We start from the raw sequence: 13,417 nt of genomic DNA on the forward strand, positions 1-13,417 counted from the left end.
GCCATGGGTTGTATGGGTGTCCCTCCAGGGACCCAGACATTAAACTAACTGATTTATAGTTTCCTACTTTTCGCCTTTATTTACATTAGACTTTTTCCAATCTCCTTGTGACCATGTCTCAGAAATTGCCACCAAATTATTCCCTGTTGCCTCTATTTGCACTGATAGCTCATTAATTTTCTTTCAAATGCTACATGCATTCAGATACAAAGCCTTTAGGTTTATCCTATTATTAATCTTACCAATTTGTGAACGCTTCCCTGATGTAATATGATATTCACACGCTTTGTCCCTTCCTTTCATTATCTGGTAACAATCAGCCTCATCATTATACTCCTTCCTTCTCCTTACACTTTGATTTTTTAAATTTCCATGCAACTGAACTCTTTCCCCATTATTTAGTTTAAAGCCCTATCTACAAACCCAGTCATTCGATTTGCCAGGACTCTGGTCCCAGCATAATTCAAGTGGAGCCAGTCCTATTCGAGCAGCTCCCTCTTTCCCCAATCCTGGTGCCAATGTCCCATGGACCCAAACCCATTTCTCCCACACCAATCTTGGTGCCAATTAGCTTGTTGCTCAGGTAGCAATCCAGAGATTATTACCTTTGTAGTCCTGCTTTTTAATTTAGCCTCTAGTTACTCACATTCCCTCCGCAGAACCTCTTTCTTAGTTCTGCCTATATCATTGATACCTATATGGACTTGACAACTGGATCTTTATCCTCCCACTGCCAGTTCCTCCGCAGCCTAGATGAGATATCCCTAGCACCGGGTAGGCATCACAGCCTTCGCGGCTCTCAATCCTGCCTGCAGAGAACAGTGTCCATTACCCTAACTGTACTATCAGAGACTACGATGATATTTCTCTTCCCTCCCACCCCGCACATGAATGGCTCCCCGAACCATGATGCTATGAGCAGTTTGCTCATCCTCCCAACAGTCCCCACTCTCGTCCACACAAGGAGTATGAATTTCGAACCTGTTGGACAAGGGCAGGGTTACCTCTTGTTGTCTCTATCACCCCCACTCTCAGCTCATCAACTCGGAGCTCAAGTTCCTCGAGCAACCAGCATTTGCTCCAGATGTGGTCATTATGAACCATAATGGGGTCCACCAGGCCCCGTGTACTGCAGCTTCAACACATTGCTTGGTCCTCTGTCCCTATTTCATTGAATTAGATTTTCAATTTGTTTTTAATTTTACAGATCTTTAGTTTTCACGCTGTAATTTTTCCTACTTGGCCTTCTACCTCAAAACAAGTCAAAAAAGGCAGAGGAGAGAGATACTGACCTTCCAGTCACATAGCTGTGATATCACACGAGCGTGTTCACTTGATGTTGAAGGACTGCTGTGGCTTATCTCCCAGCTCTTCGGCCTTGGCCTGTTCCTGCCCCACTGATCTGTGGAGGTCGTTAGGAAAACAAGACACAGCAACACCTCCCTCTCCACTTCCTCAAACTCCCTCACTTCCCCAAACTCCCTCCCACACTTCCCCAAACTCCCTCATTTCCCCAAACTCCCTCACAATCCCAAACTCCCTCATTTCCCCAAACTCCCTCACTACCCCAAACCCCCTCACTACCCCAAACCCCCTCACTACCCCAAACCCCCTCACTTCCCCAAAACCCTTCACTACCCCAAACCCCCTCACTATCCCAAACTCCCTCACTACCCCAAACTCCCTCACTACCCCAAACCCCCTCACTACCCCAAACCCCCTCACTTCCCCAAACCCCCTCACTACCCCAAACCCCTCACTATCCCAAACTCCCCCATTTCCCCAAACCCCCTCACTACCCCAAACCCCCTCACTACCCCAAACTCCCTCCCACACTTCCCCAAACTCCCTCATTTCCCCAAACTCCCTCACTACCCCAAACCCCCTCACTTCCCCAAACCCCTCACTACCCCAAACCCCCTCACTACCCCCAAACCCCCTCACTACCCCAAACCCCCTCACTACCCCAAACCCCCTCACTATCCCAAACTCCCTCACTACCCCAAACTCCCTCACTACCCCAAACCCCCTCACTACCCCAAACCCCCTCACTTCCCCAAACCCCCTCACTACCCCAAACCCCTCACTATCCCAAACTCCCCCATTTCCCCAAACCCCCTCACTACCCCAAACCCCCTCACTACCCCAAACTCCCTCCCACACTTCCCCAAACTCCCTCATTTCCCCAAACTCCCTCACTACCCCAAACCCCCTCACTTCCCCAAACCCCTCACTACCCCAAACCCCCTCACTACCCCCAAACCCCCTCACTACCCCAAACCCCCTCACTTCCCCAAACCCCTCACTATCCCAAACCCCCTCACTATCCCAAACTCCCTCATTTCCCCAAACCCCCTCACTTCCCCAAACCCCCTCACTACCCCAAACCCCCCCATTTCCCCAAACCCCCTCACTACCCCAAGCCCCCTCACTACCCCAAACCCCTCACTATACCAAACTCCATCACTTCCCCAAACCCCCTCACTATACCAAACTCCCCCATTACCCCAAACCCCCTCACTTCCCCAAACCCCCTCACTTCCCCAAACCCCCTCACTATCCCAAACTCCCCCATTTCCCCAAACCCCCTCACTACCCCAAGCCCCCTCACTACCCCAAACCCCCTCACTATACCAAACTACCCCATTTCCCCAAACCCCCTCACTTCCCCAAACCCCTCACTATCCCAATACCCCTCACTACCCCAAGCCCCCTCACTATCCCAAACTCCCTCATTTCCCCAAACTCCCTCACTTCCCCAAACCCCCTCACTACCCCAAACCCCCTCACTTACCTCAACTCCCCAGCTCCACTCTCTGCAGCTGGGCATTCCTCTTGTTGAGAATGTTTGTTGCCTGGAACTTGTGTGCCACTAATGTTACTTCTCAGCCCAAGACTGGATATTGTCCAGGCCTTGCTGCATTTGGACATGGACGGCTTCAGTATCTGAGGAGTCAGGAATGGTGTTGAACATTGTGCAGTCATCAGCGAACATCCCCATTTCTGACCTTATGAAGGAAGGGAGATCATTGATGAAGCAGCTGAAGATGTTTGGGCTGAGGACACTATCCTGCAAAATGTCTGGAGTGAAGATGATTGACCTCCAAAGACCCCAACCATTTTTTTTTGTTCTAGGTATGACTTCAACAAGTAGAGAGTTTCCCCCTGATTCATTCAGTTCAGTTTAACACGGGCTGCTTGATGTCACCCTCGGTCAAATGCTGCCTTGATGTCAAGGGCAATTGCCCTCATATCAGGAGTTCAGCTCTTTTGTCCATGTTTAAACTAAAGCTACAATGAGGTCAGGAGTTGAGTGGCCCTGGCAGAAACCAACTGAGCATCCGTGAGCAAATTATTGCAAAGCAAGTGCTGCTTGATGGCACTATCAACGGAGTTTGCACGTTCTCCTCGTGTCTGCGTGTGTTTCCTCCGGGTGCTCCGGTTTCCTCCCACATGTCCCAAAAGATGTGTTGTTAGGTGAATTAGACATTCTGAATTCTCCATCTGTGACCCGAACAGGCGCCGGAATATGGCGACTAGGAGATTTTCACAGTAACTTCATTGCAGTGTTAATGTAAGCCTACTTGTGACAATAAAGATTATTATTATAATTATGACCCCTTCCATCACTGGGATTGAGAGTAGACTGATGGGACAGGAATTCGCCAGGTTGGATTTGTCCTGTTTTTTGTGTTCAGAACATACGTTGCCACTTTTCCACATTGCTGAGTAGATGCCAGTGTTGAAGCTGTACTGGAACAGTTTGGCTAGGGTGTGGCAATTTCTGGTGCACAAGTCTTCAGTACTATTTCCAGAATATTGTCAGAGAGCCATAACCTTTGCAGTAACCAGTGCGTTCAGCCTTTTCTTGATATCACATAGAGTGAATCGAATCTGATGAAGACTGACATCCGTGATGCTGGGGACCTCTGGAGGAGACCGAGATGGATCATCTGCTTGGCACTTCTGGCTGCAGATTGTTGCGAATGCTTCAGCCTTGTCTTTTGCACAGATGTGTTGTCTTCCTCCATTATTGAGGATGGGGATATTTGTGGAGCCTCCTCCTCCAGTGAGTTTAATTGTCCAGCACCATTCACGACTGGATGTGGCAGGACTGCAGACACTAGATCTGATCAGATGGTTGTGGAATCGCTTACTTCTGTCTGTCACATGTTGTTTGTGCTGTTTGGCACACAATGTCCTGTGTTGTATCATCTCCTTGTTGACGCCTCATTTTTAGGTATGCCTGGTTGCTCCTGGAATGTGCTCCAGGATTGGTGGGAATGGTGAAGTGGAGGGATCTGCCAAGCCATGAGGTTACAGTTCCACTTCTTCTGTTGCTGATGGCTCACAGAACCTGATGGATATGCAGTCCTGACTTTCTAAATCTCTTCACAGCCCTTCCCAATTGGGAGAATGGTGCCATCAACACGTTGCTGAAGCTAAATCGCAGAACAGTGAAAAGGCAATGATTGCCAGTGGTCTAACCAGCCCCATTGGATATCTTTGTAAACAAGTCCTTCAGGGATTGCATGAGAAAAGTTTGGAATAACTGGATTATTGGAGGAGAAAATATATTTATCAAGGGAGGTAGCATAAGGGCGAAGACCCAGTGCGAATGTGTTGTTAAAGCTTGGGATGAAATCAGAATGGAGGTGATGTGAAGCCATTCAAGAAACGGAGTATCCAATATGCAGAGTATGATGATTTGTGGAATGATGCAGTCAATGATGACATATTGCTGATGAACATAATGCCCAGATCCACATGATGATACTATTTGGGAAGATTTGGACATATCATATAGTTTTGAAGACCAGGAGGAGAAGGATTTTAATGGACTTTAACATACGTTCAGTGCACACTTTGCTGCAAAGTAGTATTTTTTTCTGTGGTGTGAAAATAACTGAATGAACTTCTCTGGATGGATTTACCAGCTGGCGGGAGAGTCCGGACCCACGCCGGTGAACGGGTTTCTCCGCGGTGAGAGGTGCCTTCACCGTGACAACGGCGGGGTCAGTAGATCCTGCTGGCGGGCTGCCTCCACTGCTGAAAAGCACACGGCGGTGGTAAATCCCACCCCTTTAGCTAAAAATATACTTGTACTTTTGAGAAGTTGATAAATGTGATTAATTCAGTGTACACAAATTAATGCCAGCTGTCATGGCAGTTATTATTAATTTATAAATAAAAATTGAAAATGCTCGAATTATAGGGGAGGGGGTGGTGTAGAGGTACTGTCATTGGACTCGTAATCCAGGGACCCAGGGTATTGTCTGGGGACCTGGGTTCTAATCCCACCAGGGAAGATGGTGGGACATGAATTCAATAAAACAAAATCTGGAGATAAACATTTAATGACAACCATGAAACAAACCATTGTCAATTTTTGTAAAAAAAACATCTTGTTCACTAATGTCTTTGACTCCTGCATTGCCTCAGTACTAATCCTCTGACAGTGCGGCACTCCCTCAGTACTGACTCTCTGACAGTGCAGCACTCCCTCTGTACTGACCCTCTGACAGTGCAGCACTCCCTCAGTACTGACCCTCTGACAGTGCAGCACTCCCTCTGTACTGACCCTCTGACAGTGCAGCACTCCCTCAGTACTGATCCTCTGACAGTGCGGCACTCCCTCAGTACTGACCCTCTGACAGTGCAGCACTCCCTCTGTACTGACCCTCTGACAGTGCAGCACTCCCTCAGTACTGACCCTCTGACAGTGCAGCACTCCCTCAGGACTGACCCTCTGACAGTGCAGCACTCCCTCAGTACTGACTCTCTGACAGTGCAGCACTCCCTCTGTACTGACCCTCTGACAGTGCAGCACTCCCTCAGTACTGACCCTCTGACAGTGCAGCACTCCCTCAGTACTGACCCTCTGACAGTGCAGCACTCCCTCAGTACTGACCCTCTGACAGTGCGGCACTCCCTCAGTACTGACTCTCTGACAGTGCAGCACTCCCTCAGTACTGACCCTCTGACAGTGAGGCACTCCCTCAGTACTGACCCTCTGACAGTGCAGCACTCCCTCAGTACTAATCCTCTGACAGTGCGGCACTCCCTCTGTACTGACCCTCTGACAGTGCAGCACTCCCTCAGTACTGACCCTCTGACAGTGCAGCACTCCCTCAGTATTGACCATCTGACAGTGCAGCACTTCCTCAGTACTGACTCTCTGACAGTGCAGCACTCCCTCAGTATTGACCCTCTGACAGTGCAGCACTCCCTCAGTATTGACCATCTGACAGTGCAGCACTTCCTCAGTACTGACCCTCTGACAGTGCAGCACTCCCTCAGTACTGACCCTCTGACAGTGCGACACTCCCTCAGTATTGAACATCTGACAGTGCAACACTCCCTCAGTACTGACCCTCTGACAGTGCAGCACTCCCTCAGTACTGACCCTCTGACAGTGCGGCACTCCCTCAGTACTGACCCTCTGACAGTGCGGCACTCCCTCAGTACTGACCCTCTGACAGTGCAGCACTCCCTCTGTACTGACCCTCTGACAGTTCAGCACTCCCTCAGTACCGACCCTCTGACAGTGCAGCACTTCCTCAGTACTGACCCTCTGACAGTTCAGCACTCCCTCAGTACTGACCCTCTGACAGTGCAGCACTCCGTCAGGACTGACCCTCTGACAGTGTAGCACTCCCTCAGTACTGACCCTCTGACAGTGCAGAACTCCCTCAGCACTGACCCTCTGACAGTGCAGCACTCCCTTAGTAATGACTCTCAGACAGTGCTGCGCTCCCTCAGTACTGACCCTCTGACAGTGCAGCACTCCCTCCGCACAGACCCTCAGACCTGACCTTCTGACAGTGCAGCGTTCCCTCAGTACTGACCGTCTGACAGTGCTGAACTCCCTCAGTACTTACCCTCTGACAGTGCTGCACTCCCTCAGTACTGACCCTCTGTCAGTACAGCACTCCCTCAGTACTGACCCTCTGTCAGTACAGCACTCCCTCAGTACTGACCCTCTGACAGTGCAGCACTCCCTCAGTACTGACCCCCTGTCAGTGCGGCACTCCCTCAGTACGACCCTCTGACAGTGCAGCACTCCCTCAGTACTGACCCTCTGACAGTGCTGAACTCCCTCAGTACTGTCCCTCTGACAGTGCGGCACTCCCTCAGCACAGACCCTCAGACAGTGCAGCACTCCCTCAGTACTGACCCTCTGACAGTGCAGCACTCCCTCAGTACTGACCCTCTGACAGTGCAGCACTCCCTCAGTACTGACCCTCTGACAGTGCTGAACTCCCTCAGTACTGTCCCTCTGACAGTGCGGCACTCCCTCAGTACTGACCCTCTGACAGTGCAGCACTCCCTCAGTACTGACCCTCTGACAGTGTAGCACTCCCTCAGTACTGACCCTCTGACAGTGAGGCACTCCCTCAGTGAGTATACATACCGTAAGTTTGCATTCCAGTGCATTACTGACAAAGTTATGATGCCGGCGTTGGACTGGGGTGGGCACAGTAAGAAGTCTTACAGCACCACGTCAAAGTCCAACATGTTTGTTTGGAATCACTAGCTTTCGGAGCACAGCTCCTTCCTCAGGTGAATGAAGAGATGGGTTCCAGAAACATATGTAGACAAAGTGAAAACTTGCATATAGACGCTGATATTAAGTTTATACAAAGATGCAAGAAAGCAGACAAGATCAAAGTACCGTATTGCATCTTTGACTTTGTCGCGCCGGCTCGGAGAATCGGAGTTGATGCCGGGACTGCCGGCAACGCCACTCCGACGCCAGGATGTGATACTCTGGCAACCGGAGAATCACCGGCAGCTGCATGCGCGCGATTGACGCAACGGCAATCGGGGGCCTTTGAAAGAGGCCCCCGCGGCGATTCTCCACGGTCAACTGGCTGAGTTCCCGCCGGCGTGGTTCCCTATGGTTCCACCCGGCGGGAGCTCGGACTCGGTGGCTGTCTTGGTGGGGGGGGGGGGGGATCAGACTCCGGGGGACGGCCAGGCCCGTGATCGGGGGCCACCGATCAATGGGCCCACGTGATCCAGGGAGGGGGGGCCTACCTTCTTCCGCACCAGCCCACTCTGTGGCCCCGCCATGTTGTGCAGACCCGGCACTGCAGCCGATCGCCGTGAACATGGGCGGACCTGCGGCCGGCAGTGCAGGGTCGCGTATCGGCACTGGCGCTGCATGCAGCACTCCGGCGCCATGATTACGCCGCCGTCAACAATTAGCCGCAATTTCAGAGAATCCTGCCCATATTTGGGAGATTAGCCCCTGTTCTTGGAGGTAAACATGTGTACCTCGAGGTTAGCCAGTGCACACATAGGCTAGTGTGTATGCTCAGAGGCTAGTAAGTGTGCTGAGAGGCTAGTGAGTGTGCTCAGAGGCTAGTGAGTGTGCTCAGAGGGTAATGAATATGCTCAGAGGGTAATGAATGTGCTCAGAGGGTAGTGGGTGTGCTCAGAGGCTAGTGAATGTGCTCAGAGGCTAGTGAGTGTGCTCAGAGGGTAATGGGTGTGCTCAGAGGCTAGTGAATGTGCTGAGAGGCTAGTGAGTGTGCTCAGAGGCTAGTGAGTGTGCTCAGAGGGTAATGAATGTGCTCAGAGGGTAATGAATGTGCTCAGAGGGTAGTGGGTGTGCTCAGAGGCTAGTGAATGTGCTCAGAGGCTAGTGAGTGTGCTCAGAGGGTAATGAGTGTGCTCAGAGGCTAGTGAGTGTGCTCAGAGGCTAGTCAGTATGGTTGGAAGCTAACCAATGCATTCAAAGGTTAGCCAGTGGACTGGGAGATTAGCCACTGTATTGAAGCCATATGTTGTAGAATTACATGAAATTTAGAACAGCAGAACATGTTAACATGTCCATCAGCAATGTCAACATTTGTACTCCACAGGACCCTCCTCAGGATGTTGTCCTGCACAGATTTGGGTTCAAGGTAAGTGCAACATGATTTGACCTAATCACAAGAGATCAGGATGAGGGTTTGGAGAGCTGATCAGGACCTGCTGAAATATTTTGCATTCTATTTATCTTGTCTGTTAAACTAAATAACTGTGAGGAAAGAAGTTGTCTGCCTAACAAATGAAGGTGAAAGATACGCTATTTAGATAGTCCTGCTTCATTTGCACCAAAATCTATCTTGGTAAAAAGGATGAAGACTGAACCACAATTCTTCATGGCCTTGTGCATTCAAACGTCACCTGATTAGCTGCTATTTTATTTCTGGTCAAAACAGGTGCAAGTATTATTTTGATTTTGCGTCATGCCTGAATCTTCAAACTGCATGCACACCTAATAAAGAACAATGGCAGTCATTACTTCTGAAGCAACATTCAGCCGACTGGTAAAGATTCCATTCCTTCTCGAAACAAAGATAAATGGAAGGAATGGAAGGAGGAAAATCAATCAGAAGCTGTTGGAATTTGTACTTTGGAGATTGGCAGCTGTTCATGAATACAAATTTTGTGAAAAGGCACAGAACAATCACCCGAAACATTGAACCTGGAGATAAGTTATAGTGGCTAACTTACAGAACTTATGCAGCAAATTGCAATGACTATGTGACTTATGACATGCTGTGCATTTGGGTTTACGCAAGCAGAGCCTAGCTCGGTTATTTAAATTTATATCATTTACTCCTTATAATCATCGTGGAGTTTTGTTCCACCATTTCAAATAGGCTGTAGTGTTTTAACGCTTGAGTACCAAGTTTTTTCTGTGTTGCAGTAAAATACTGTGGCTTTACCTTAATGGAGCAAGGAGCAAACAAACTCCTGTCATTCTAAATATAATCATGTGCTGTGAAAACCAACAGCTGTACAGGGAACGTGACTTGCAATGAGTTGTCCAGCCTGTGCTATACACCTTTACTGACCTGACCTTCCCACTCAGTCAATCCCCAGCTGGCAAGTTCAAGATCACAGCTGGATGTTCAGAGTGTAGCATCAAGAACAATGCCTTTCCACCGGGGGAAATATCTAAAGGTCACAAACTAGCCATGTGGCAGTAAGCAGGGCGGACTGTGAATATTTCTGCAGTGATCTGTCTTTCCCCTCAAACAGAAATTAAAATGCGTGGTCAAGGAAAAGGTAAAAATGCCAAGCAAACAGTGAGCATCGATAGTTAATCAATACTCAGGTTAGGTGGATTGGCTATGCTAAAATTGGCCGTTCGTGTCCAGGGTTTTGTGCCTGTTTGGAGTGCTCTTCCAGAGTGGTTGGTACGGACTCAGTGGGCCGAACGGCCTCCTTCTGCACGCTAGAGATTCTACTTTCAATTCCAGGTTGAGTTTTAGCGTTCAGATCAGCATTGTATTGTCTGGAATGTTTTGATGCACAAAGTCAACCCTTGTATTCAAATATCAGAATTGTGAGTGTGCATTTCAAGATCATAATGGATTTTAATTAGAACAGGGTCAGAACCATGGTGACGAGCATGAGTGTGAAGTCCCAAAGGGCATTAATCTATCAGAGGAATCTCCGACATCTCTGTCGGAACCCATTAGACAGGTGGACGTACCACTGCCAGAATGTTACTCACTATCCTGCCCACAACATTGACAAAGAGAAATTGACTGCATCTTGAGGCTATGGTTACCTCACCAGGTTATCCAGAGAATGATGTATTGTGAAACACTGGCATGTGCCATCAGCCCAGTAATCTAGTAGCTTCTTGATAAGACTGGTTTTGGTTGTAAATTCATTTAAAATGCCACCTTTGAATCGCAGATTATTGTTGATTACCAACTATCAGACAGTGACAAACGAGCAAAGCAGATTTGTAGAGTTAACAAAAATCTGGAAAGACAGTTGGATCCTGTTGCCTTTCGTTTTATCCAGGAGATATCAAAGGCTCTCACCTGAAGCTGGAGGGGTCCTTTGTTAAAGGTGCAGACAGGGGTCTGATGATGTAACCCGGGGTCTGATCGCAATTTAAAATCCAATCTAACCCAGGAACCCAGCCCAAATTTCCTGCCAGCGAAATCAATTGAGAAGCGGATTGGAAATTCAGATGCTTCTCTCAATCTTACCCGGAATGTTTCTACCTTTCCTGCAGACGGATGCCAGCATCCCCCCAGCCCCCTCCTTCATACCGCAAGAGCCCCACCAGAATCCCAGACCTGAGTGTTGGCAGGAAACTCTTGACCATTGAATTTTCACAGGCTGCCAGAAATCCCCCGGGCATTCCATGCTGGGATTCCATGTACAGTAGGTTCGTCTGTCCAGTGATTAACATTGCTGTGGGTAGACAGAAATCCAACTGAAAGTCACTTTTCACACCAGAATGAACATGTGCCTTCCTTGCCCTTGGGAGGGTGACTGGTGAATGTATATTGTACTCTCTCTGGACCACATAATGATTCTGTAAATTTTGTTCTTTTGACCTTTTCCTTTGTTAATAAATGAAAATGTATAAAGAAAAATATTGTAAATGTTTCAAAATATATTTTTAGCCCTGACATTGAAATAGCCAATACATACATGTATTCTTTCAGTCTTTAATGAATTGTATCTAGTTATTTAAGGCATGTGGCACTACTCACGTTAGTAATTATAGTAAACCCCGTGCATGAGTTCAGTCTGACAGCTGACCTTGGGGTGCTCATGCCAATCTCGCCGGCTCAGTTGGAAAGCTGAAAGCACGCGTGGGATAGTAAATGTTGCCGTGGATTTCCTTAACTCCTCGGGAGGAAAAAACATTGAACTGAATTGAAGGGTTCAAATTCTGAATTGAATCTGCAGTTAAAAGAAAATATCTCTTCTTCTTTAGGATCACATTGATTTTTATTGAGGGGACTTGTATAGACGCTAGCCTTCGGTGACTACATCATTAATCACTGAAACTTGTTCCTGCCATCGAAGTAATGCACATGGCAGTGTGATACCGTGATGTCATTCCATTCCTGTCTGCTCCCAGCGCCTGTCTGACTATTCTTCAATTCCGACTGTGCTTTGACTGGAATACCAGGACACTTGACATGATGCAAAGTGGCATAATGTAAAATGAAGTAATACACATTGACAGTGTCCCTGCATAACTGTAATTTAATACTCGTTTGCTGATTCCCCTTATATCTTTAGTAAACAAAAATCAGCATCAATCATGGGTCATGTTGCTGCTCAGTTTTTTCTCCAGAACAGTTCCATGACATTTGCTCCCTCAAACTAGATTGAATAAGATCAAGTTGTAAATTGGTAGAAGGAAAAGACATGGGGATTTTAATTAATTTCTAACAGCTTGTTTTGAACCAATTTGTTTTCCATGTGATACAGGAAGGTGACCTGATCGTGTAGATATAAGCACACAGCAGAAGCCCATCGTGAACGTGCATTCTCGTCACAACCGCTCAGCTTTCCAGTCAAGTTCACAGAACAATGATTCAAATTATTTTCAGAGTTTAATTTCCTTGTCTCACTTTCACTTTGATGTCATTGGAAATTGAAAGTCTTCAGTGTTTTTTTAAATGGAGAATCAGAAACCTGGGGCAATGCCCAATCAGCTGCTGATTTTCAAGCCTCTCCCTCACTGCTGACATCCATCAATTTCAACCCCTGATATTTTTCATTTGGATCAAATCCTAATTCACACTCCCTCTGCAAACAATTGTGCTCATTTATCTGGTGTTATCATCAAGCTATCAGCTAATAGAGGCGAAAGGGTTGGCTTCACTCTTTGACTTCAAGCAATCAATTATAAATAAACAGTAGCTGGCTCATCAAAGGGCGAAGCTGCTCCGTCACACTTTCCCTGAGCTGTCAAAGGTGTCCTTGGGAAATGCACTCCCATTTTACTCACCAGGGTTAAAGACTCTAACATGTGTAACGATTTTGTTTTATTATCCATGGGCTCATTTCCATTCCCCTTTTCCCATTTACGGTTTTTGCCCCTGCAGTTTAGTCATTAATTGGCCCAGTTTGATAACTGTTTGTTCAAGGGAATCGCACACGGGGGAATCTGCTCAAAGTGAGAGAAACCCATCAATCTCCTTCCAGACGCTCGCAAGTGGATTGGAAATTGTATTTGCACCTTCGGAACAGACTTCAGCAGCCGGTTCTGTGAGAGTTTCATTTTGCTCCTGACGACTTCAGTGTCATTTTGAGAGATCAACGTGTTACTGAGATTTCCTATTGCATCTATCAAATCTATTCTTTGACTTTGATTTTGAATCACTTTGTGGAAGATTTATCCATATTTTGGAGGTTGGATTAAAATTGTGCTAAGTTAATATGAAAATAATTGATAGTTTATCCTTAACCATCATGTCCATGTACTATCTTGCCTGTCAGATTCTCAATGCTTTGATAGCTGCTTTCTATCAAAAACATGTCTATTGGCAGAACATCCAGTGGCAACTTGTTATTCTTCACTTACTCATCCTCCTGCATTAAAGATTCAACTTTCCAAATATGGGTAGGCACAAAACCGGAAATAGAAATCTGC

This window comes from Scyliorhinus canicula, chromosome 11, assembly GCF_902713615.1.
Source record: "Scyliorhinus canicula chromosome 11, sScyCan1.1, whole genome shotgun sequence".
NCBI classification, from domain to species: Eukaryota; Metazoa; Chordata; class Chondrichthyes; order Carcharhiniformes; family Scyliorhinidae; genus Scyliorhinus; species Scyliorhinus canicula.